General features: G+C 39.5%; 1 long non-coding RNA gene across 1 annotated transcript; it reads right to left on the reverse strand.

The window, feature by feature from the left end:
* Positions 1-1,153: 1,153 nt before the first annotated feature.
* LOC308185158 lies at positions 1,154-13,666 on the reverse strand. Its single transcript, XR_013943176.1, has 3 exons — positions 13,579-13,666; positions 3,303-3,456; positions 1,154-1,233 (listed from the first exon to the last, which is right to left on the reverse strand). It is a non-coding gene; the product is annotated as an uncharacterized lncRNA (long non-coding RNA).
* Positions 13,667-22,441: the final 8,775 nt, after the last annotated feature.

A 22,441-nucleotide genomic window follows, 5' to 3' on the forward strand; every position in this document is an offset into this window, starting at 1 on the left:
TACCAATTTTGTAGCTTACATGAGATCACAGAATCACAGAAACATTGTTTGGAAGTCCAAACTCTGCTCAGAGCACAACCATTACCAACACTGTACTTCAGTGTTGTTAAGTCTTGAATAAGATGGAAGTCTCGCAACTTCTCTGGGTGACCAGAAAATGCTAATAGAGGCAGTGTCAGAGGCCTTATTAAAGTCAAAATATTCTGTGTTCACCAGTGTCTCAGGTTGGTCAAGCATGATTTCCTATTGAAAAATCCTTGTTTGTTGCTTCTAAGTTCTTTTGTATACTTCATGTATATGTAAACTTCCTACACAAAATAGTAGGGTCAGCTTACCTATCATTGACTCAAAATGTACCCAGTCTTTCTCTTAAGCAACAAGACCAAAAAGCACTAGGACAGTGGCTGTGTTGTTTTGTAACCAAGAGGAAATGTATATTTGGCTCAGTGGGTCAGATATCCTCAGATTCACATTGGTGAAATGTCAGTGCAAATTATCAGCCAAACATACAATGAGCAAGACCGCTAGAGATAATCTCTGTAGTTCACCTCTGTTTCTTCTATTGGATTAGGCATTTAGGATTGTAGGAACACAAAATAATTCTTGGTTTCAATTATGTCATTGACGCTAACCCAAATGATTCATGTTTCCAGGCATTTTGCTAGGGCAGATAAATACAGAAATCCGTTTGTTTTAGTTGGTAGGAGAGTGAAATATAGAAAGCAGCAGAGTGAAGTATGACCATTTTCTCTGCAGTGTATTAACTAATGTGAGGGAATTATGGGTTATTTTGGGTCTATAAAATGTTCTGTGGTGCATACTGATCAATTTTTATGATGTGCTACAGAAATGCACTTTTTAATCTATTGACAAATATATGAACAGTGTTATTATAAAATCAAAGGTAAAATTCAGTGTGTTGTACCTTTTCTTCATGTTGTTTCTATTATCAGTTAAGAATAAGACTACCTTCCCAACAGAATAACCTTGTTATAACAACAAATTAACAAAAATATTAACATCATAACTGCATTCAAAAACATTCTCACTATTTTTTCAGACTTCAAGTGTGGACAAAAGAATGTCAAGAGCCCACTTTACTGATTTTTTATTTTTTTATTTTTAATTAATTAATTTATTTATTTTCTACATTGGCATATTTAGATACCTGTTTTGTAGCCTTGTGGATTGAATGAGGTAGTCTTGCATTTCATTTCAACTTCATTCTTGTTGCTAGTTTTTAGAGAAAAAAGAAAGGATAGTATTGGAAACACTGGTGCCTTACACTTCATTAAATGCTGTATTTGTTGCAATAATTATGTCCAGAGTTTTAACACGGGATTAGGTTTGTTTAGGCTTGTGCTCCATGAACAAGAGATGTGTGAATGTACCTCTTTCACAGTCACAGGTGGAAAGAATTATGATTTTCCCTACTCCTGTAGAGATGTAGAAAAAGGAGTTAAAACACACTATGTTAGGTCTTGAAAAACTGTAAGATTCCCTCTTGCTTTGAGAGTAGGAAGCCTGGAGCAAATTGAACACCTTCTGGAGTTGCCTCAGGTCTCAATCTGAGTTAATTGAGGAAGCAGCTTGAAACTAAGGTATCCCATGTCATTAGTACCTCATCTCCTTGGTACTGGGTATCCTAGCACTTCAGAAATGACCCAGTTCAAATGCATGACTGCATTTGTGTTGAATTAGACAGAACATGGTATGGAGCTCATCAGGCACAAAGGAGACTGACTACATGAAATTAATGTGTCAAAATGTTTTGAACAAATTTGAACTCACAGTGTGGGTTTGCAACAGATCAGTGATTTGTGTTAAGCAGCTGCAGCCTCTTTGATCTGATGTTAAGAGACCTAAAAGTGGATATTCCTGAACTACATTCTGAGTGACATTCAGATTCCTTTCCTTAACTCATTGGTGTTTCTTTTACTACTTATTTTTGTGTAAAGGGACAACTGTTAGATGTAAGCTATAATTCAGTTGTCTCACTAATGTCTATGTGAAAACACTCAATATCTTCTTAAGATCCATTGGCCTAAACACAGGAAGATGGAGTATTGTAATTTCTTATTTGGATACGGAAAGTTTACCCCCTCTTCTCACTGCCTGGTTTGGACTAGTGAAAAGGTGTACATATCAGTTTTTAAGATTTGTAAGGTATCAGTGCTTCTCTGTCTCCTTGAATGGCTATAAAAAAGTCATAATATTTTTGGATAGCTCAGCAAACCCCACTGTGTACAGATACACACACTAAACAAGGGGATGACAGACACCTTCCCACAACCTTGGTCTACTGATATGTGCAGTGCTTTCAATAGTGTCTTGCAGGACCAGAAAGACACAGATTGGTTGAGATTCAATGGGACATGTGCAAGAAAAGAAGTGTGAAGAAAAATACTGACTCCCCATCCAGAAAAGCACTCAAGAAAGCTGTTGCAGGCATCCGGATTTCCTAAGCAAGGGAAAGGTAATTCTGATACACGTGGTAGCATGCCAACCTCACAGTACTCCTCACAGTGCTCCTCATTAGGAGGAGACATGATCAAGGTTGTCGGGCCGCAGCTGGCGCTGGCCATTATAGATATACAGACTCACTAGTGGAGAAGATTGCATGCCCACCCACCCACATGTGCACACATGCTAGATATAATCTGGAATTCAGAAAAGGAAAGTACTTCAGGGAGCACTCTACCTTACAGATCCTTAGGGTGAAGTGAGAGAAGTAAATAATTCTGCCTTATAAATTCTCCAGATAAGTATGTGACAGTAGAAAGCAACACAATTTTTCTATTAGTTAAATTTCTATTGTCATTTGAGAGCACTAAAGGTCTGGAGAAGCATGAGGCTAGAGAACACTATGTGCTATGATACTGTAGGTAAATTCATTTATCGCTTTTTCTTTACTACTGTTTACCAGTTTATACTAAGCTGTTTGATAGCTTTCTCAAACCCATCTTTTCTAACCTCTAAAATGTCAAAGTTTCTTGATTTCAACGGCTTTAACAGTATACTTTGAAAAAAAAAAGTGCATATAAGATATTTTTAGTGTGCAGTTTATTTTTTATTATTTTTTTTAATAGTGCTTTTTCTGTTTTCTTGTTGGTGTATTCATTTCTATCTAATCTGCATAAGCTATTTTTCATGTGTGATAGCTATCCTAGCCAACAGATGGTGCTGTGTATAACATTTTTTATGATATTGTATAACAAAAATATGTTACAGCTAAACTGTACAGGTAATTACTTTGTTAGACAATAAATGTAAAATTGAAGTTCACAATAATAAATGCTTACCATAAAAATTAGAAGAAAAACAATAAGTGCTGAAAGCCAGTGATGAACGTTCACTTCAGCATGCAAGTGGGGAAAGATAGAGCTACACATGTAAATCTGCCTGTAGTGTCGACACTACTGCTCTCAAACATGAAGATCTTCTGAAAAATCAGGCCTGCAAGAGAGTAGATTTTAAGCACATTAAAATTATCACTGTCTGGTCTGATTCCCTCTCTCTAGAACTAATACATTATATCTAAATTGAAACATAAAATCTAGTAACCTATAGGTACATGTATAACTTTTATAGGACTACTCTAGTAAATAAGACTTATGAAATACAATTTTAATTAAAAATAACTTGTATCAAGTGCCACTAATGTTTCAGTGTATGCTAATGCTTCAGCAAGCAAACAATGCAGTAAGTTATTGGTATTACACAGTATGTAAAATTAATCATGCGCATAATGAAACAGAGAACAGACTTTCAGTGTTTTCTGTGGGGCTGATCTTTCTCTTTTTAAAAGAGATGGGAGCATCACTGAATAAGACATAAGTAAGCAGAGTACATTGAATATATTCAAATTTCAACAAGCAAATATTAGGTAACATAATAATGATCACAAATCACTGATTTCTGTATAGTCACATACCAAAATAAAAAAAATCCAACAATATATTAGCCAAATATTAAATACCAACAGCAGCACTGCATTTTGGTAAAGTTGTTATCAATATCACCTTTTGTAAACTCTTATCTTTCAAATGCAGATTTTATCTATCTATCTATCTATCTATCTATCTATTTATTTATTTTTCAAAATTTCTACTCTTTTTAACTAGGTGATAGTTAATCCTATTTATTCAGTCACAGTCATCTTGCTGAATTGAAGTTAATACATATTTCAGTCAACATTTAAAATACATCTAGAAAATGTGGATACTTTTCCAACATAAAAACAAATATATATATATATATACATAATCCTACAAGGAAAGGAACGTATACTTTTCTTTTTTTGTCTTTTTTTTGTTTGTTTTTCAGGAATTTTATATCAAAGACTGTGGAATCCCATTACTTTAACAGAGCACAGCCCACATATCAGTAAATGCTAAAACAAGATGCCCTAAGTCTGACAAACATCAACAATCAGGTCCTTGTTTGGAAGGACAGATGTATTGTATTTCTAAATTTTGAAGTCTTCAGCTTCTGTCAAGAACACTCTAAAGTTTGGCAAATCAGTCTTCATTTTAAATTTTTGGAAGACTGAATTACTGGTGATAATTACTCAAAATACTTCAGCCAGTTCTACGCTTTCTGGTGATAGTGACCAGTTGTTTGAATATCTAGGTATGTAAGCAAATGCTCCTAATCAAACACTTGATCAGTGCTGTTAAAGAAGATCTAAAATGGACACGTACAGTATAGTTAAGGAAAACAAGGATCATTTTATATATTTTCAGCAAAAAATTCTCCATTTTTCTTCAACAAAAAACAAACAAAAACCCCAAACACACACACACACAAACATCTGCCTTTTTAGTTAGCTTTATATATTTTATTTAATCATATATTAGTAAATGGTTAAGGATAACAAAATGCAGTGATTTGCTGAGAGACTTTTTAATTGAAACGATTGCTGGAGGAAGAATAGAATATGCTTTGTTCTGAAAAATGAAAACAAAATGAACACTATTATTGAGTGAAAATTATATAACCTTAAAACCACTTTCAGTATGGCCACACACAAAATGTTCTTCAAACTTTCTTTCCGTCTTTCTCACTCCCTCATGCTCCTTTCGTGAGTAGGGGAGTACTGAGTTGCTATATCTCAACTATTTTTGATTATTCTTTTGCAGCCTTTATTCCTGTTCACCTACAGTTAGTCACAAAAAGTTCTCAGTATTGCTTTCCTGAGAGAATTTGGAAACAAGGCATGGATACTGGCTGCTGGTACTTAGACTATATAATTTTCCATTTCAACCCAGATCAGTGGGAAAACTGTCTCTCTGGTGTGTCTGGTTGGGTGAGTGATAGTGGACTATCTCTGAAGGTGAACAATCCCATTTTGCCACAAGAGGGCAGTAAATGGGACAGGTTCACTTATGAAAGGAAAGAAGCATGGACAGCATAGTCCTCAGCAGGATTGTACAGGGAAGTGAATGTAGAAGTTTAGGATGAGTGTTCGCAGTAAAACTTATGTAAAGCTGGTAAGACAGTACAGGGTGATGTAACCTAACTAGTATTCTGATGTTTCTCCTTTTGCAGTATCAATAGCATACTTTTATCCATCATCTGAATTTTATGTTGCACTGTTCTGAACTACACTATCCCGTCCTCTCTGTCTCTTGTCATAAGAGAATCCTACTGATGTAAAGACCCAAAGGCAGTAGTGACTGCACAGGGTTGTACAAGGACAGACTGACAAAACTTGGCCTGTTTAGCCTAGAAGAGAGAAGACTGAGGGGAGACCTCATCAATGTGTATAAGTATCTGAGGGGAGGGTGTCAAGAGGATGGAACTAGGCTTTTCAGTTGTGCCAAGCAACAGGATGAGAGGCAATGGGCAAAAACTGAAGCACAGCAAGTTACGGCTGAATATGAGAGTGTATTTCTTTACTGTGAGGATGACAAAGCAGTGGAACAGGTTGCCCAGAGAGGCTATGGAGTCTTCTTCTCCGGAGATATTCAAAACCCACCTGGATGCCATCCTGTACAATGTGCTCTAGGTGATCCTCCTCAGCAGGGGGGGTTGGACTAGGTGATCTTCAGAGGTCCGAGGTCCCTTCTAACCTCAGCCATTCTGTGATTCTGTGATTTACAGTAATGATACTACCAGAGAGCCGTCCCCTCATGCTCTTAGAATGAAGGTTTCAAGTGTTACCAGTGATGCTGAAATTCCCATTCTTCCTCTTGGGGATTCTAGCTTTTAATTCATGGATCAATTACTTTGAAATACTTCTAACTACATGTCTAAAATGCAGTCTCACAGCTATTTAAGCCAGTGGTAAAATGTAAGCTAAAGTTTGAGAGGAAGGAGATACCAAACACATTGCACAGATCAATAGATGCACCGGCAGAGCACTGGTATTTGTGTCTGTTTCAGCCGGCTGAGCAGCCCTGACTTCATTTCACTAAAAGTGTGTCTTACAACTGTGTTTAAACAAATACCTTCCTTCCTTCCTCCTCACTTATTCTATGCCTCAAGCCAGATATATCCTTACTGTGTATTATTTGCTCAGTACACTTTCCAAGCCATCAGCAACAGATAGTTGGACTCCCCAGTCTCCCACATGACCTAGAACACCCTTGGCTTCTCAACACCTATGTTGAATTTGTTCTATGGATTTTTGTCTTCTCCCTGTCGCCTGTGGGATGCACAGGGAGAACATCAGCCCACACTTGGATAGCCCCAGAACAAGCTGCTTCAGTGGTCTGGTTGTGTATTTGTGGCCAGGTAGGTGGAGATCAAGTGGCATGAGAAAATGGTTGTAGTACCAATCACTTTGTAGCACAATTACACATATAAGAAAGATGATGCAGTATTTCTCCATTGTTATGAGACATATAGAGCTGGGATTCTGGGCCTCATCTAGTTACTCTAGTTACTCACACCAGTATGAGAGCATTGAATGCCCTGTGTAGGAGAGGGACACATTAGTTCCCAGGCTCCACGTGGGACCATTGCCAGACCTTGCACGGCTTTATCCTGCCCCAGTTCTGCTGCTTTTATTCTTCCAGCCCTTTTGGCTTTGTTACTTTCATTCAGGGCTCAGATTCCTTCATCTAGGAAAATAGCTACCATCAGACCGGAATGTGCTGCTGGGCTAAACAAAGGTTTATTAATAGTCTTTTAAATGAAAGTGTGGACAGTCAGCTTGCAAGCATTTATGTGCTTATTCACAATATAGCTATTTTCTGAGAAATATTTCATACCGCCAAGAACTGTCCTCTACCTGAGTTGTTCTAACTACATTATTTCTTAGGTACTTATTGAGGTCACAGCTACAATATGAAAGTCTTGATTTTCACAGAGAAAGAGAGCCTTTGCTCTTGAAAAACATAAACTGAGATTTATTTTTATTATATGATTTTCTTATTAAATAGCACTGTCTACATGAATAGGTATTTGATGATTCTGATGATAGAGAGGATTGCCTTAATGAGGGAAGGTCTTAGTTATGACTGTCATTCCTCATTACATCATCTTGTTGGACCCTAACAGGAGCACAAACAGGAAGAAACACAGGATATCTTGAATTCCCTGTAAGCTGGATATGAAATGTCAGCAACATTAATTCACAATACCACTGCTTTGTCAAAATTAGTTATATGTGCTATTGTGTTGAGAATATTTGACTGGTAAGGTTGCCTCTATAATTAGGAGTCTGTCACATTTCAGTTATATATTCATACCACTTTTCCAAAGGTTTATAAATCAGATAAACTCCCTGCAGGTTGAAATGTGCCATGATTAGTGCAGGGAAAAATTTGTTTATGTGCTGTTGTCCATTACTTTGCTACAGGATTATAATAGAAATAGGGTAAGTTTATTTGTAATCTCACATCTTTAGAAAGACTCTACTTCAACAACAACAACAACAACAAAATCAGGTATTGGTATTTTCACTGTGTTGGCTTAACCGTCTGCTTGTGGAAGACAGAGTTTTACCATCAATTTCATTGTCACTGCAACATCCTGGCAATGCTAAGTACTTTCAAAAAGCCACTTGAAAGACTGAAGTGTTATATGTTACAATACTGAATAATACTATCTTAATAAATGGTTAAAGGAAAAAGAAAAGCAGATCAAACTTTAAAGTGTCTTATTTGTGAAACCCATTCTCAGCAGCAATTCTTAGCAAATATAGAGCATGTCAATGTTCAATGTAAAGCAGTTGGATAAGTTGCAATTTCTTTTAATTAGAAATGTATCTTAGGCGCTTGTTTGTGGAAGCAGAACAATTAATGACTTGAATTTAATTCTTCAAGTAAGAGTCTTTAGTTAAAACCCATTATGGTCTCCAAGAAAAACCCTTAAAAACATGCAGTGATGCACAGATGTGCTGTGAAATTCTTAAAATGTGAGCTAACTTTAAGAAGATCCTCACTGAATATTAAACAACCTTGGAAACTGCTGCCCAGAAATAATATTTTATTCTCTGTTCTCAGTGTGGGGGTGGAGTGCCAAGATCTGATTTTGACAGAAAAGAGGCAATTTTGTTTTATTTTATTTATTATTTTTTCCTGGATGATTAATTTAGCCTTAAAGGTAAGTTAGGCTACTGGATTTGTTTTTATTTTTTGTTATCAGATAAGGACTAGTGCTTTTAAGGTTGTGTCATGCAGAATAAAGGCCCTTTAAAGTTTGCCTGTATTTATCCATAAATATTGGAATAAATAAAAGCACAGTCTGGGTGGCATTTGCTTGTCCCAACAAGAAATGTGCTAGGGACAGCTCCTTCAGTGTGCAGCCTGACTGCTCCCAGTGACACCCTTCTTCTCCATGGAGAAGGTGTTACTGGCAATGTAGGAAAACAGGCTAAATAGATATGAAGAAAAGGGTGTAGGGTGATAACATACACAAATACACTGAAATTCTGTTTTCATATTAGTAATCCAAACAGAAACTGTGTGAAATGATAGGGTTTTTTGCTTTTCACATGAACGGAAGCCATTTTTTCAATCAACAACATTTCTCTGTTGGCAGCTTGTCTTTGTTGTTAGGCATGGAAAAGTTGTGAATGTAGAGGAGAGTGGAGTAAAGGAGCTGTGAGTTTGTTTAGTTTAGGACACTATTCATTTCTAACAGGCCACATAATTAGGAAGCAGTTATACATCTGTCCTGGGTGTAACACTTCACATTTTATGGGACTAGGGCATGCTATTTAACCATTTGCACATTTCCCTATGTGATTTTTTTTCTGGGTCTGTAGTACTCATGGAATCAACGTCTCCACAGTATTTGGGAGATAGACATGGTTAGGGGCTGGTCTCAGTGGGCAGTTGGATGTGGCCAGCCTAATTTTCGGGAAAGAAAAAAAGCTCACATATACAGAGATGAGTCCTGCTCGACACCTAGTCCTCAAGCCCAGAAAATGGTCTCTGGTCTATTTTATCAATTATAATAGGTGTAAACAACAATACCAAAATCACAGGGCTAACAACAAGACAGAATTAAATAAAGAGAGGAAGGAGATCACCTCATTCAAGAGATGATTTCTGCTTAAGTGCATAGGTGTGTACTTATGCTCTTCTGGAGATCAGAATGTACTAAAGTCCACTTAAATTTAAATACTTGCTTAACTGTAGCATCTAAAATAAGATTTTTCTTTCAAACCAAGATGTATTTTAAGTGCAATTAAACTGTACAATTTCTGTTGGACTAACAATGGAAATCAGGATTTCTCATGCAAGATTTACATTTCTTCATGCACAGGTCATCTGTTTGTCCTTTAAAACAAAAAAAGCTTTAAAATCAAAGAGGAACAAATTCCTTGTACTGCTCCTTCACATCCTACTAAGAAGCAGGAGGAAGACAAACAGGTTAATTTTCATATTTCTTTGCTTAGGTTCTGTAACCAGGAATTTCTTCAAACTTCATTAACATAAGCATATATTTATTTGCATTTAAATACAGTAAAATATTTGTTGCTAAAATTTCAAACTTAACCATGAAAAGTTAATTTCTTAGGTGCATAATAACTTGGCTTGACCTTCATCTCTACAATATCTCTTCCACCCAGCTTCCAACAGCTGTCAGAGAGTTTTCTTCTTCATGTTTTCTTTGGTTAATTACCAATAGTATTACAAAATTTCCTTGCTAATTTATAAAAATGTTTCTTCAATTTAGACAAGTTTTTTTTTGTTTGTTTTTTTGTTTTTGTTTTTAACACACCTAAAGTGTACGTATGTTGACTGTTGTGCTGGTGTTTATTTTACAAGTCAAAATTTTTGTACCTGAATTTGTGTGTGTCTGTATGTGCAATGCAGTCTGAGATCTGTTCCCAGAAGCTTAACAGAAGTCTTCTCTTTCTCTGTTCAATAATAAATAATCAGAATCTTGACAGCAGCTAGTGCCTGCCTGATGACAGTGCCAAATAACAGAGCTGTCATCTGGAGAGACACTTTTCTGTTCTCCAGAATGAAGGTGATTGACTCCTCTGACATGCTTCAATGTATTCTAGCTCACCAGGATCAATTTACAGTTCTTCAGCCACCTCTGTCAGAAGCAGTGCCTCTGCTAGATCAGGCTGCAGCACGCTGTTCTTCTTGGCTTCTCACAAGCCCATCCCTGTGAGACACTCTTCTTTTACAGTTAGGTTCAATTCAAGGGTTTTTGGTAGGAAAACTCTTCCTTTCAACAGGTTTCAATTAAGCAAATAGTGGACAGAAGGCATTTTGATCTTTTATTTAGCACTTTGAGATTCGAGTTCCTTCTTTTATATGGTTCATTTCTCAAGGCTAAGTAAGTTTACAACCCTTTTATGGAAAGCTGGATTTAGAATTTTCCCTGAACATGTCTGGTCCACAAACATCCTCTTCATCCCTGCTGTCCAGTATAATTCTGCAGATGATAACTAGCGGTAGTAGGTATCCTTTTGTAGACATTATCTAGTGCATTCCCACTAAAATAACATTTTCTCTTCCATTAGGTACCAGCCAAATAGTTTAAATCCTTGTGTCTATTGTACTCTTCCATACTGTAAGCAGAGTCTTATTTTGAGAAGGATCAGTTTTGCAAAATACACTTAAGAAAATATTTCTCTGTGTAAATCAATCATTCAATCATTCAATCAATAAATCGGTTGATTATGGCTACCAGGGCAGAGTTAGTAACTTCTATGTTCATTATGTTTTTTCTTCACCAGAACTGAAGTTTTACACTGAATAAGAAGTATTTGGAATATGAAGTGTCTGGATGAGTACCCATTTTCACATTTTAAACATGCTCACAAATACATATCATTTGTGACTATTTTACAGAAACCTTATCTGTTTTCATTTTTACTTACTACAGTATTTACACTGTATCTATATAAAAGTACATCAGCCACCATTAATGTGTTGTGTATTAAGAACACATAAATTATATCTCTAGACTAAGCTGGTGGTCTTATTAATCTGCTGCAGTAATTGTAGCACTGTTTTCTACCAGTTTTGTTAGGACAAAACTGAACAGGAAATGGCAATGAAAATTGTTGCATCTTCAACATCATACTTATATTTTGACTTGGGGAAGAATGAGATCTGTAGGACAGGATGATATGTTTTGTTAAAATGCGTAATGATGATAATAGAGATTACTGGGTACTTCTTATTAGATATCTTCAACAAAGTATTAACTAACATGATTTGAAGCATGAACAACCAAACTAGTTCATGAACAATCTGATGGCTTGCATTATTCCGTAGGTAGATAAAACTGTCATCCATCTAAATATATACCATTTTTAAATGATATATTTTTTTGTCCTTAGTATACCAGTCATCTCAAAAACTTTTCTGCTATTAATCACAAGGCACAATGTCCTAGACAATGCAAAATCACAGGATCATAAAATGTTACAGATCAGAAAGAAAACTGGGTTCACATGGATTAATAGTTTGGAATATCATGGGAAAGTGGGAACAAAAATACTCTATCTGACATACCAGGACTTCATTTAATAGCTCAGTTTCTAAATTACACAAGAGTTAAAGGGTATACTACACCTTCAAATTCATTGTACAGGTACTCCTTGGCAGAAAATATAGAAGACTGGTACGTGTATGAGAGTCGCCCATGTTTTGTGTGAAGTGTATAAAATTAAACATTCCCAAGTACATTTTCTATAATAAGTCCTCAGGGGAATAAGTGATCTGTATGTACTTGACAAAGTATGTAACCATGTCCAAATGTGTATTGTGGCACCTCCAGGAGCAGTTCCAGTGGAAGGAGGGTAATACAAGCTACAGCAGCTGATTTCTTATCCACACAAAGTTTCCAGCTATAGTTTGTGTTCTTTCAGTGCAAGAAAAGGATGGTTGTATCGCTGGTCATTAGTTCTGTCTTCTATCAAATCATGTTCCAAATGACCAGAAGGTCTCTCCCATTTAAGTGGCAATGTTTTGGTAGAGGAGGCTATAGGGATGGCATCTGTGAGAAGAATCTAAAAGCTGCCCCATGTTGGGTAATGGCCCAGCTACTGACCAGAGCCGAGCCAGTAAGTGATGTTGTTTGTGCCTCTGTGAGAACAGATTTAAGAAAGGGGAAAAAAATAAAAACAAACAAACAAACAAAAAATGCTGCTTCACAGCAGCTGGGAGAGAGAGAGGAGTGAGGAACAGCCTTGCAGGCGCCAAGGTCAGTGAAGAAGGAGGGGGAGAGGTGCTCCAGGCGCCAGAACAGAAGTCCTCTGCAGCCTGTGGTGAGGACCATGGTGAAGCAGGCTGTTCCCCTGCTCCACGGGAAGTACCACGGTGGAGTAGGGTTCCACGCTGCAGTTCGTGGAGGAGACCACCGTGGAGCAGGTGGACCTGCAATGACAGAGGCTGTGGCCCATGGAAGACCCCTGCCGGAGCAGATTCCGGGCTGGACCTGTAGCCCATGGAGAGGAGCCCACGCAGGAGCAGGTGACCTGGCAGGAGCTGCTGCCCATGGGAGACCCAGGTTGGAGCAGTCTGCTCCTGAGGGATGGACCCGTGGTATGGACCCATATCTGGAGCAGTTCTTGGAGAGCTGCTGCCTGTGGGAAGCCCATGCAGGATCACTTCAGGAAGGACTGCATCCCATGGAAGGGACCCCACGGCACAGGGGACGAGAGTGACAGAGAAGGAGCAGTGGAGATGAAGCGCTACGGACTGACCACAACCCCCATTCCCCGGTTCCCCTGCACCGCTCAGGGGGAGGAGGTGGAAGTGGGTGGATTGTATTTTTCTCCCCCTTTCCCTTTGAGGAGGGGGAGTGAGAGAGCAGTTGGGGTAGAGCTTGGCTGCCCACCCGAGTAAAACCACCACACCCATTTGTTCCAGAAAACATTGCTACTTAGTTGTTTTTTCAGCACCTGAGGACACAAAATTGTCCTGGATGTGCCCTTCTTTTTTCCAGCCACATGGTCTAGAAAGTCACATGTATTTCAACTGGCATCATCTAGAAATGGAAGGTGTCAGTATAGAAGAGCAGCAGCTCTGACTGCTCTGACAGACTAAGAGCAGAGGAAGTTTTTCTAGCAAATTTGTAACCAGAACCTGTGTCTCCTACCTTGAGACACCTTCGAAGGTGCAAAGAGCAATATAGGTTACACATCAGAGTTACCTTAAGAAGGGTGACATATCTGGGCCTTCCAGCTGTCCCAGAAAGGATCTGCGAGGAGCAACCTAATAGGAATGTCTCTAGTCAAGTGTTTTGAGGACGAGTGAAAAAACTACAGCTAGCATGGGAAAATTTGTGGAAGCTATTATCTAACCTATTACTTAGGCTTACTGTCTACTGTGCCTACTGTCACCCAAATATTAACTTTGAGACCAGTTGTGGCTATTTTGTAACAAAACAAAAGAAATGAATAATCAGGTACCTTTAGACTCCATTGCCACTGTATGTGGCATTCCAGTAACTCAAAAACACTGGAAAGTTTTTCACAGTCATGCTACCCACTGAAAAACTGACCAAGAAAGAGAAAAGTCAAGAAAGGCAAATTAAAGTGTGGAATTTCGTAATGCTTCCCACCTAGGACCAAAAGAGACCATGCTTTATTTAATTGATTACCTGAAATGACAGTACATTTTTTTAAAAATTTATTTTCATTTTTGTTTTAAGCTCATGCTTAAAAGTTCAAAATACATTATTTCTCCTAAATTGAAATTTGAAATGTGTGGTATTGCAAACAGTTTAGCACTTACAGAGCTTTCAACCATCCTGTTAATGCAGAGGGTGGGGGGGACAGCAGAAATATATCTAATATAGAAAGCATTTGAATAGAACATGTCTAATCCCTGTTTACATAATATTAAAAAAAAAAAAAAGTTCATGTTATTGCAGCTAGCACTCTGACCACTTTTACTTTCTTTTACTTTTAGCTTTAACTACAGAAGTAGTGACATATTTAACAACCAAACAGTTCAGCATGAAGATGTAACTTAGTTAAATTCAATATAAATTATATGTTTGAAACAAGTTAGGAAAGCACTTAAAGTAAGGTTGTCTTAACAAGACAACATTAGGTCATTATAACCCAACCCTAGAAATACTGAGAGAAGTGCTTACTGTCACATGCTCTCTCCAGAGTTTTTCAGAAATGGCAGTCACAATCACTTGCCAATCACTTGGCAGTAAAAGCTCACCATTTTCCTGTTAAAGATGAACTTGCTGTGAGAGTATAGGTACCACTACAGTGGTAAACTTTATCTAAAAACTTTATCTAAAAAGATATTTTAGCTTATCAAGACAATTTTGTACACTTTTTGTCGGAGGATTTGTTAAGGACCAATGCATAATCTGCATATCTGAAGCATATAAGGAAAAAGAAAAAGAGAGAGAGAGAGAGAGAGAAAGTCCAAAGGACAAATTACAAGAGCATACCTTTGATAAAAAAATGTTGCTTTAACTATATTTATATGGTTATTTCTGGGAATAAGATTGTTCTTGCTACAATTTCATACAAACCTTGGTATACTTCGTTCTGTATAATTATTCCTGAGGTCTATTGGAGTAAATTCAGAATTACTCCAGAATTACTTACTTTTTTTTCTTTTTTTTCCCACCTCTGTTGTCTGCTTCAGTCTCTATTAATGTTTATGAATCACATCTGCTGCTTAGAAAAACTATCCCAACAGATGTACAGGATCACTTAATACATAACAGCTTGCTTAGATTTCTCTAGTTCAACCACTTTGGAAGAGAGTATTGCAAAAACATTCTTAAAATTTCCCAATAAAATTGCAGAGCCAACTAAACTAGTTTAGCGATACTTTGCATTTGTTCATGTATTATTTCTCTTTCACTCTTCTGACACTTCATATGTCACTTTGGGAAAGTAGGTATGGATTTTTGGCTTTTTTTTTTTTGGACTCACTTCATTTTGGGGGGCAACATTTTAGAAACATCTGTTTCTTCTGTGACACGTTGTCATACTGTCCAAGTTATTGGTTGTCCTTCCGTTATTCTTATCTCTCTTAAATGTAAGGTTTGAAAATTTAAACAAACAAACAAAAAAAACCATACCAAAATTCCTATTCTCATCCTCAGCAACTTTTGTATTATATGTCTATTAAGTCCAAGGCATCCCTTATTTTTATTATAAGTTATAAACTATAAGTTGTTTCTTCAAGTAGGTAACACTAGGTTAAGCAGTTGTCTTAAGGAAAAAGATGCAGTCTCCATCATGGCATTTTACCTTTCTAATATGGTTAAAGCTTTAGTTCATACTAGCTTTTCAGTAAATACATTTGCCCTTCTTATTTAATCTGAATATAGTTGAAATGTATGCTGCTTTCACTTATATTAGAAACTTCACATAAGTGTTTAGCTACAAATTTGGAGGAATATTGCCAGTAGCTTAAGTTCCTGGAATGAACATCAAACACTTCCACCTCATTTGGCATTTAAGCTTCCTCCTACAGCTTTCAGAACATTAAGTTGTTTGCAGTTTTATAAAGAGAGGAAATGCAGAGACCTAAGTTTTCAGATGATGAAAATTAAAAGAACAACAATAACATGGAAACAAACAAACAAAAAAAACAATTTGATCAATCCCTTCAAACAGCAATTAACTGCTGATTGCAAATCCCCTCAAAGATAATATATTTCTTTACTGAGGTGTTTGCTTTTTGGTATTCTAAAAAGAAAAAATTAAAACATCATTTTCCCACTTCTATTTCTCTGTTCTGATGTGCCAAGTGTGAAGGTTACTTCACCTAGAAAATGCACTACTCAAGCTGTCATAGAGATAGAGACTTCTCTATGAGAAGAGACTTCTCATAGAGATAGAGACTTCTCACTTCTTCTCACCACATAGAAGTGTTTATCCTCAGTTTGCAACTGAAATCCGTGGTAGTTATAATGTTCACAGGTTGATTACTGGCTAAAGGATGGTCTAAGATATTGATGTCAAGTATATAATATGGGAATTTAAAAGCATTTTTCTTTCTGATATATGCTTTCAAAGTTGTTTTTTTTGTTTGTTTTTAACAGTAAATAAATTGATTTTCTAACCTAGAAATTTTAAGGTGGCAAGAGATTTTTGAGAAAAAGTAAAACATACTTTTTTTCTTTTACCACAGCAAAGTGCACAACTCTATCTCATATGCACAAAGGTTTTTGCTCGTGTAAGTTTCCTAATGAATTTTACAGTTCACATACTTCTTTTGTTGAATAAGTTTCAGGTGTTTTTTGTATTAGTTCAATTATTCAATGAATCATTTCCAAAGACAAGGACCTTCTCTAAACTTATCAAACATGCATGCAGACAGGTCAAGGTCCACTTGCTTACCAAACTCTGCCTTTATTCTTCATTCAGAACAGTTCGTGGAGAATTTAGGATTTTGAAATACGAAGAAATGGAATTGAGAGTTATTGTTCATGATAAGAAGACTGTTCAAAAGCTGAAAATTATAACTAAGATCCTTGACTACTCATAAAACAAAGTGAACAGGGAATAGCCTGCCTCCAACCACCATTTACAAAACCACAGACATATTTTCAGTGAAGCTCCCCTCAATTTGACTAGTGCTGTTATTTACAAAGTTCCATGTTATTTTTTTGTTAGTGACTGAAGTCATGCCTACGTTACTGCCTTGATACTAATTATCTGCATTTTTCATCACATTCATATTCTCAAATGTCTCTTTTTCTGTCTGTTCTCAAAACCAAGAGCTTATAAACACCTTGCTAAAATATCCAGCATTTGAGTCAGCATTTGGTGTTTAGCCAATTTTGACAGTTTAATAAATGACTTGCATCAAGACATTGTAACTGGACATGCAGCGCTTGCCACAGTCTGGAAGCAGCCCAAAACCTTCAGTGCATAACTAATCTTTGTAAGTAGACAGACATAAAGACTTGGTGGAAAAAGACCGAAATACTACACAGGCGTCTTTGGCAAAACACATGGGAACCTGTAGATATATAGTGCTGAGAATTAAACTGAAGAAATGTGATATTTGGAAGGAGAACTCACCCACCCCCCACCTCACTCTCTCCACTCCCCAGCTCTTCTGTGTACAGACCCCCCAGGGAATTATGGGGTTCTCCCAGCCTGCCAACATGTCCAGTGGAAGTTAGCAGTCTGTTTACTTTGAACAGGTATAACGTATACTTGTAGGTATATGGTCCTGAAGAGAAGGGGCTCTTATACTTTAAGTATAAATGTTCTCTTATAACTTAGCTGAGTAGTTTGTTCTTGAAATTTAACTCTCCTCAGCTAAATTTTGGATAGCAAAGTGCATGTACGCAGATCACAACAAACTTTTAAATTTTACAGACAAATGCATTTAGCTTGTTATGCATAGCAGCCCATACTCCATGTTTAAGTTCTTAGTGTCTAATATTTATCAGTCATGGTCTTGGACAACAGAATCAGGTTGATATTCTGAGAAATATATAAAATTCTAAGGATGAACTGGTCTGGATAGTTTACGTCCTCCTGCTAAATGGTTGCCTCTTCTGTACGAAGGTCTTACTCTGTGTCAGTGCTGAAACACAGTCATCACCTCTGCTTACACGTGTTGACATGCATGTGCCAAAAATATTAAAGGCAAAAAGTTATAGAAAAGTAAGGGTCTGCAGGTGTTACTGTCTGCCAGCAAGACAGGTTTTATTGCAGCTGGTGAATGGCAAAGCCATTAAGACTGCTTTGAAGATCAGCAAATACAACATGTAAATTGAGAGCATAGCCTGCCATCACTTAGTGAGCGTACAATTGATTCACTGTTGAGATAGCCCCAGCAGGGACTTGGCTGAACAGCAGGCAACAGTTCAGCAGGGTTCAAGGAACACTTTGTGCACTTTTCCTGAGAAGTTGTCAACTGATGGAAAATATATATCTGCGGGTGGTAGGGATGCCAAAGCAGGATAGAGAAAATGAGAGCTGGGCTGAATTTCATGTTCCATATCACAGTGAACAGGTTATTGAGATGAGAAGGATACTAATTTGCAGATAAAACTCCACTCCAGAAAAGGTTCAAGCCTATGATTTAAAAATAACAAATAGTAGATACCCTGAAAATAACAGTCAAATTAAAGGTGAGTCATCTGAAAGAAAGAGGCCTTGGTAAAACAACAGATGGATGCATCAAAAGCAAAGATATGTGTTTGCAAAGGTGAACAATCTGATGTCAAGACAATGATATAATGGTGAAATACTGTATTCTCACTGCCAAATATAGTTCACCAAAAAGAAAAAAAGGAATCACCTATAATATCAAAATTTCCCTTACTTTGCTTCAGAAAAAAAAAATAAATAAATAAATTTTGAAACCATCATCCTTATGTCAAAAATGTTTTTAATTTTTTAGATGTTTCAGAAAAATTACCAAACTGTAAAATACTTCTGTTTGTATGTAACAGCTAATAAAATATATTTTTCTTGTACTTTTCCCTTTTTCTGGGGAATTCTTACACAGTTGAAGACTTTTTGGTCTATGGAAAAAATGAAATACTAGTCACTTTGCAAACATTTATGCAAAGATTCTGATGGGAAGAATTATGATCATACATTCAAAAGTATTTATGATATTTCTTTCTAAATCAGATAAATTTAAATTCTGAATATTGAGCACCCACAATTGATTTCTGGAGACTAATTTAGAGATTAAAATTGTTCCCAGTGCTTAATTTGATATATCACTTAACAAATACAACTCCACATAGCAATGTTATGAAAAATAGCTGTATAAAGACTATATTTTATAGAATTTTCACCTGACAGTCACAGAAAATATTTGTCCTTTTTTCAATTTTACTATACTTATCAACTTTCTAATTATTAATCAACTACTTTTACAAAGGATTTTAGATCATTAATCCTATAAAACCGTATCTGATTAACAAGCACACATGAGAGAACTAAATATTACCAATTGCTAAGCAATTATGAGGTCTATATGAAAACAGATTTGTCAAGATGTTATCAACTACTTTTTTTTTTTTTTTTTTTTTGATTCTGAACTACTTTTGCTGGTTTTAAGTAGTACGTCTTTACTTTGTTGCAGAAACACCCTTCAATGTGACAGGGATGAGACAAACACAGAGTAAACCAGTAAACAGTGAACAAGTAGCCCACTTGTGAAAGACCAACATTTACGTCTCCAGGTGGACATTCCTGTGCAAAGTATCTAAATTAGAAATGGTTCTATTGTGCAATGGGATCTTTCTGCCAGGAAAATTTCATTGGTTCTGGCAGATGTCAGAGAAACTCTGTTGTGCTGGATAACTGTAAGTTGGTTCATCAGCTTAAACTATTGCCTAGCTTGCTTTAGATTTTGCCCAATCTTAGTTATATATCACTAATTTTGTTTAATGGATCTGTTTCTGTAAAATCGCAAGCATGTTATTTCCATTGTTGGTTAAACTTACCTGTAAGTATAAGTATAACCCTGATGCCCAAATTCTTTTTTTTTTTTTTTTTTTCTTGTCTGAAACATGGGACCTGGTGCCCCTCAGGTGGTTCAGGAGCATGTGCAGGGCATGGCTCACAGTCCTGATAGGTTGTCAGACTCATAGGGCAGCTATCGTTCAAGACTTAACAATCATCACAGAATCACAGAATCATCTAGGTTGGAAGAGACCTCCAAGATCATCTAGTCCAATCTCTGTCCTAACACTAACAAGACCTCCACTAAACCATATCACTAAGGGCTACATCTAAACATCTTTTAAAAACCTCCAGGGATGGCGACTCAACCACTTCCCTGGGCAGTCCATTCCAATGCCTAACAACCCTTTCAGTAAAGAAGTTCTTCCTAACATCCAGCCTAAACCTCCCCTGGCGCAACTTTAGCCCATTCCCCCTCATCCTGTCACCAGGCACGTGGGAGAATAGACCAACCCCCACCTCTCTACAGCCTCCTTTAAGGTACCTATAGAGAACAATAAGGTCACCCCTGAGCCTCTTCTCTAGGCTAAACAACCCCAGCTCCCTCAGCCACTCCTCGTAAGACTTGTTCTCCAGACCCCTCACCAGCTTCGTTGCCTTTCTCTGGACTCTCTCAAGCACCTCCATGTCCTTCTTGTAGCGAGGGGCCCAAAACTGAACACAGCACTCGAGGTGCGGCCTCACCAGAGCCGAGTACATGGGGACAATCACCTCCCTAGACCTGCTGGCCACACTGCTTCTTATGCAAGCCAGGATGCTCTTGGCCTTCTAGGCCACCTGAGCACACTGCTGGCTCATATTCAGCTGCCTATCAACCAGTATTCCCAGGTCCTTCTCTGCCAGGCAGCTTTCCAACCACTCATCTCCCAGCCTGTAGCGCTGCTTGGGGTTGTTACACCCCAGGTGCAGGACCCGGCACTTGGCCTTGTTGAACTTCATGCAGTTGACCTCAGCCCATCGGTCCAGCCTATCCAGATCCTCCTGCAGAGCCTTCCTTCCCTCGAGCAGATTGACACACGCACCTAACTTGGTGTCATCTGCAAACTTACTGAGGGTACACTCGATCCCCTCATCCAGGTCATCGATAAAGATATTAAAGAGGACCGGCCCCAGCACTGAGCCCTGGGGGACTCCACTAGTAACCGGCTTCCAACTGGATTTGGCTCCATTCACCACAACTCTTTGGGCCCGGCCATCCAGCCAGTTTTAACCCAACAAAGCGTATGCCAGTCCAAGCCACGAGCAGCCAGTTTCATGAGGAAGGGAAGGGAAGGGAAGGGAAGGGAAGGGAAGGGAAGGGAAGGGAAGGGAAGGGAAGGGAAGGGAAGGGAAGGGAAGGGAAGGGAAGGGGAGGGGAGGGGAGGGGAGGGGAGGGGAGGGGAGGGGAGGGGAGGGGAGGGGAGGGGAGGGGAGGGGAGGGGAGGGGAGGGGAGGGGAGGGGAGGGGAGGGAGGGAGGGGAGGGGAGGGGAGGGGAGGGGAGGGGAGGGAGGGGAGGGGGAGGGTGAGGGGAGGGGAGGGAGGGAGGGGAGGGGAGGGGAGGGGAGGGGAGGGGAGGGGAGGGGGAGGGGAGGGGAGGGGAGGGGAGGGGAGGGGAGGGGAGGGGAGGGGAGGGGAGGGGAGGGGAGGGGAGGGGAGGGGGAGGGGAGGGGAGGGGAGGGGAGGGGAGGGGAGGGGGGAGGGAGGGGAGGGGAGGGGAGGGGAGGGGAGGGGAGGGGAGGGGAGGGGAGGGGAGGGGAGGGAGGGAGGGGAGGGGAGGGGGAGGGGAGGGGAGGGGAGGGGAGGGGAGGGGAGGGGAGGGGAGGGGAGGGGAGGGGAGGGGAGGGGAGGGGAGGGGAGGGAGGGGAGGGGAGGAGGGGAGGGGAGGGGAGGGAGGGGAGGGGAGGGGAGGGGAGGGGAGGGGAGGGGAGGGGAGGGAGGGGAGGGGAGGGGAGGGGAGGGGAGGGGAGGGGAGGGGAGGGGAGGGGAGGGGAGGGGAGGGGAGGGGAGGGGAGGGGAGGGGAGGGGAGGGGAGGGGAGGGGAGGGGGAGGGGAGGGGAGGGGAGGGGAGGGGAGGGGGGGAGGGAGGGGAGGGGAGGGGGAGGGGGAGGGGAGGGAGGGGAGGGGAGGGGAGGGGAGGGGAGGGGAGGGGAGGGGAGGGGGAGGGGGAGGGGAGGGGAGGGGAGGGGAGGGGAGGGGAGGGGAGGGGAGGGGAGGGGGAGGGGAGGGGAGGGGAGGGAAGGGGAGGGAGGGAAGGGATGGGAAGGGAAGGGAGGGGATGGGAAGGGAAGGGTAGGGAAGGGAAGGGATGGGATGGGAAGGGAAGGTTGGAAGGGAAGGGAAGGGAAGGGAAGGGAAGGGAAGGGTAAGGGTAGGGAAGGGGAAGGGAAGGGAAGGGTTGGGAAGGGAAGGGAAGGGAAGGGAAGGAAGGGAAGGGAAGGAGAGAAGAGAAGAGAGGAGAGAAGAGATAGAGAAGAGAAGAGATAGTGAAGAGAAGGAAGAGAAGAGAAGAGAAGAGAAGAGAGAGAAGAAGAGAAGAGAGAGAGAAGAGAGAGAAGAGAAGAGAAGAGAAGAGAAGAGAAGAGAAGAGAAGAGAAGAGAAGAGAAGAGAA

This window comes from Anser brachyrhynchus, assembly GCF_964034855.1.
Source record: "Anser brachyrhynchus genome assembly, chromosome: Z".
NCBI lineage: Eukaryota > Metazoa > Chordata > Aves > Anseriformes > Anatidae > Anser > Anser brachyrhynchus.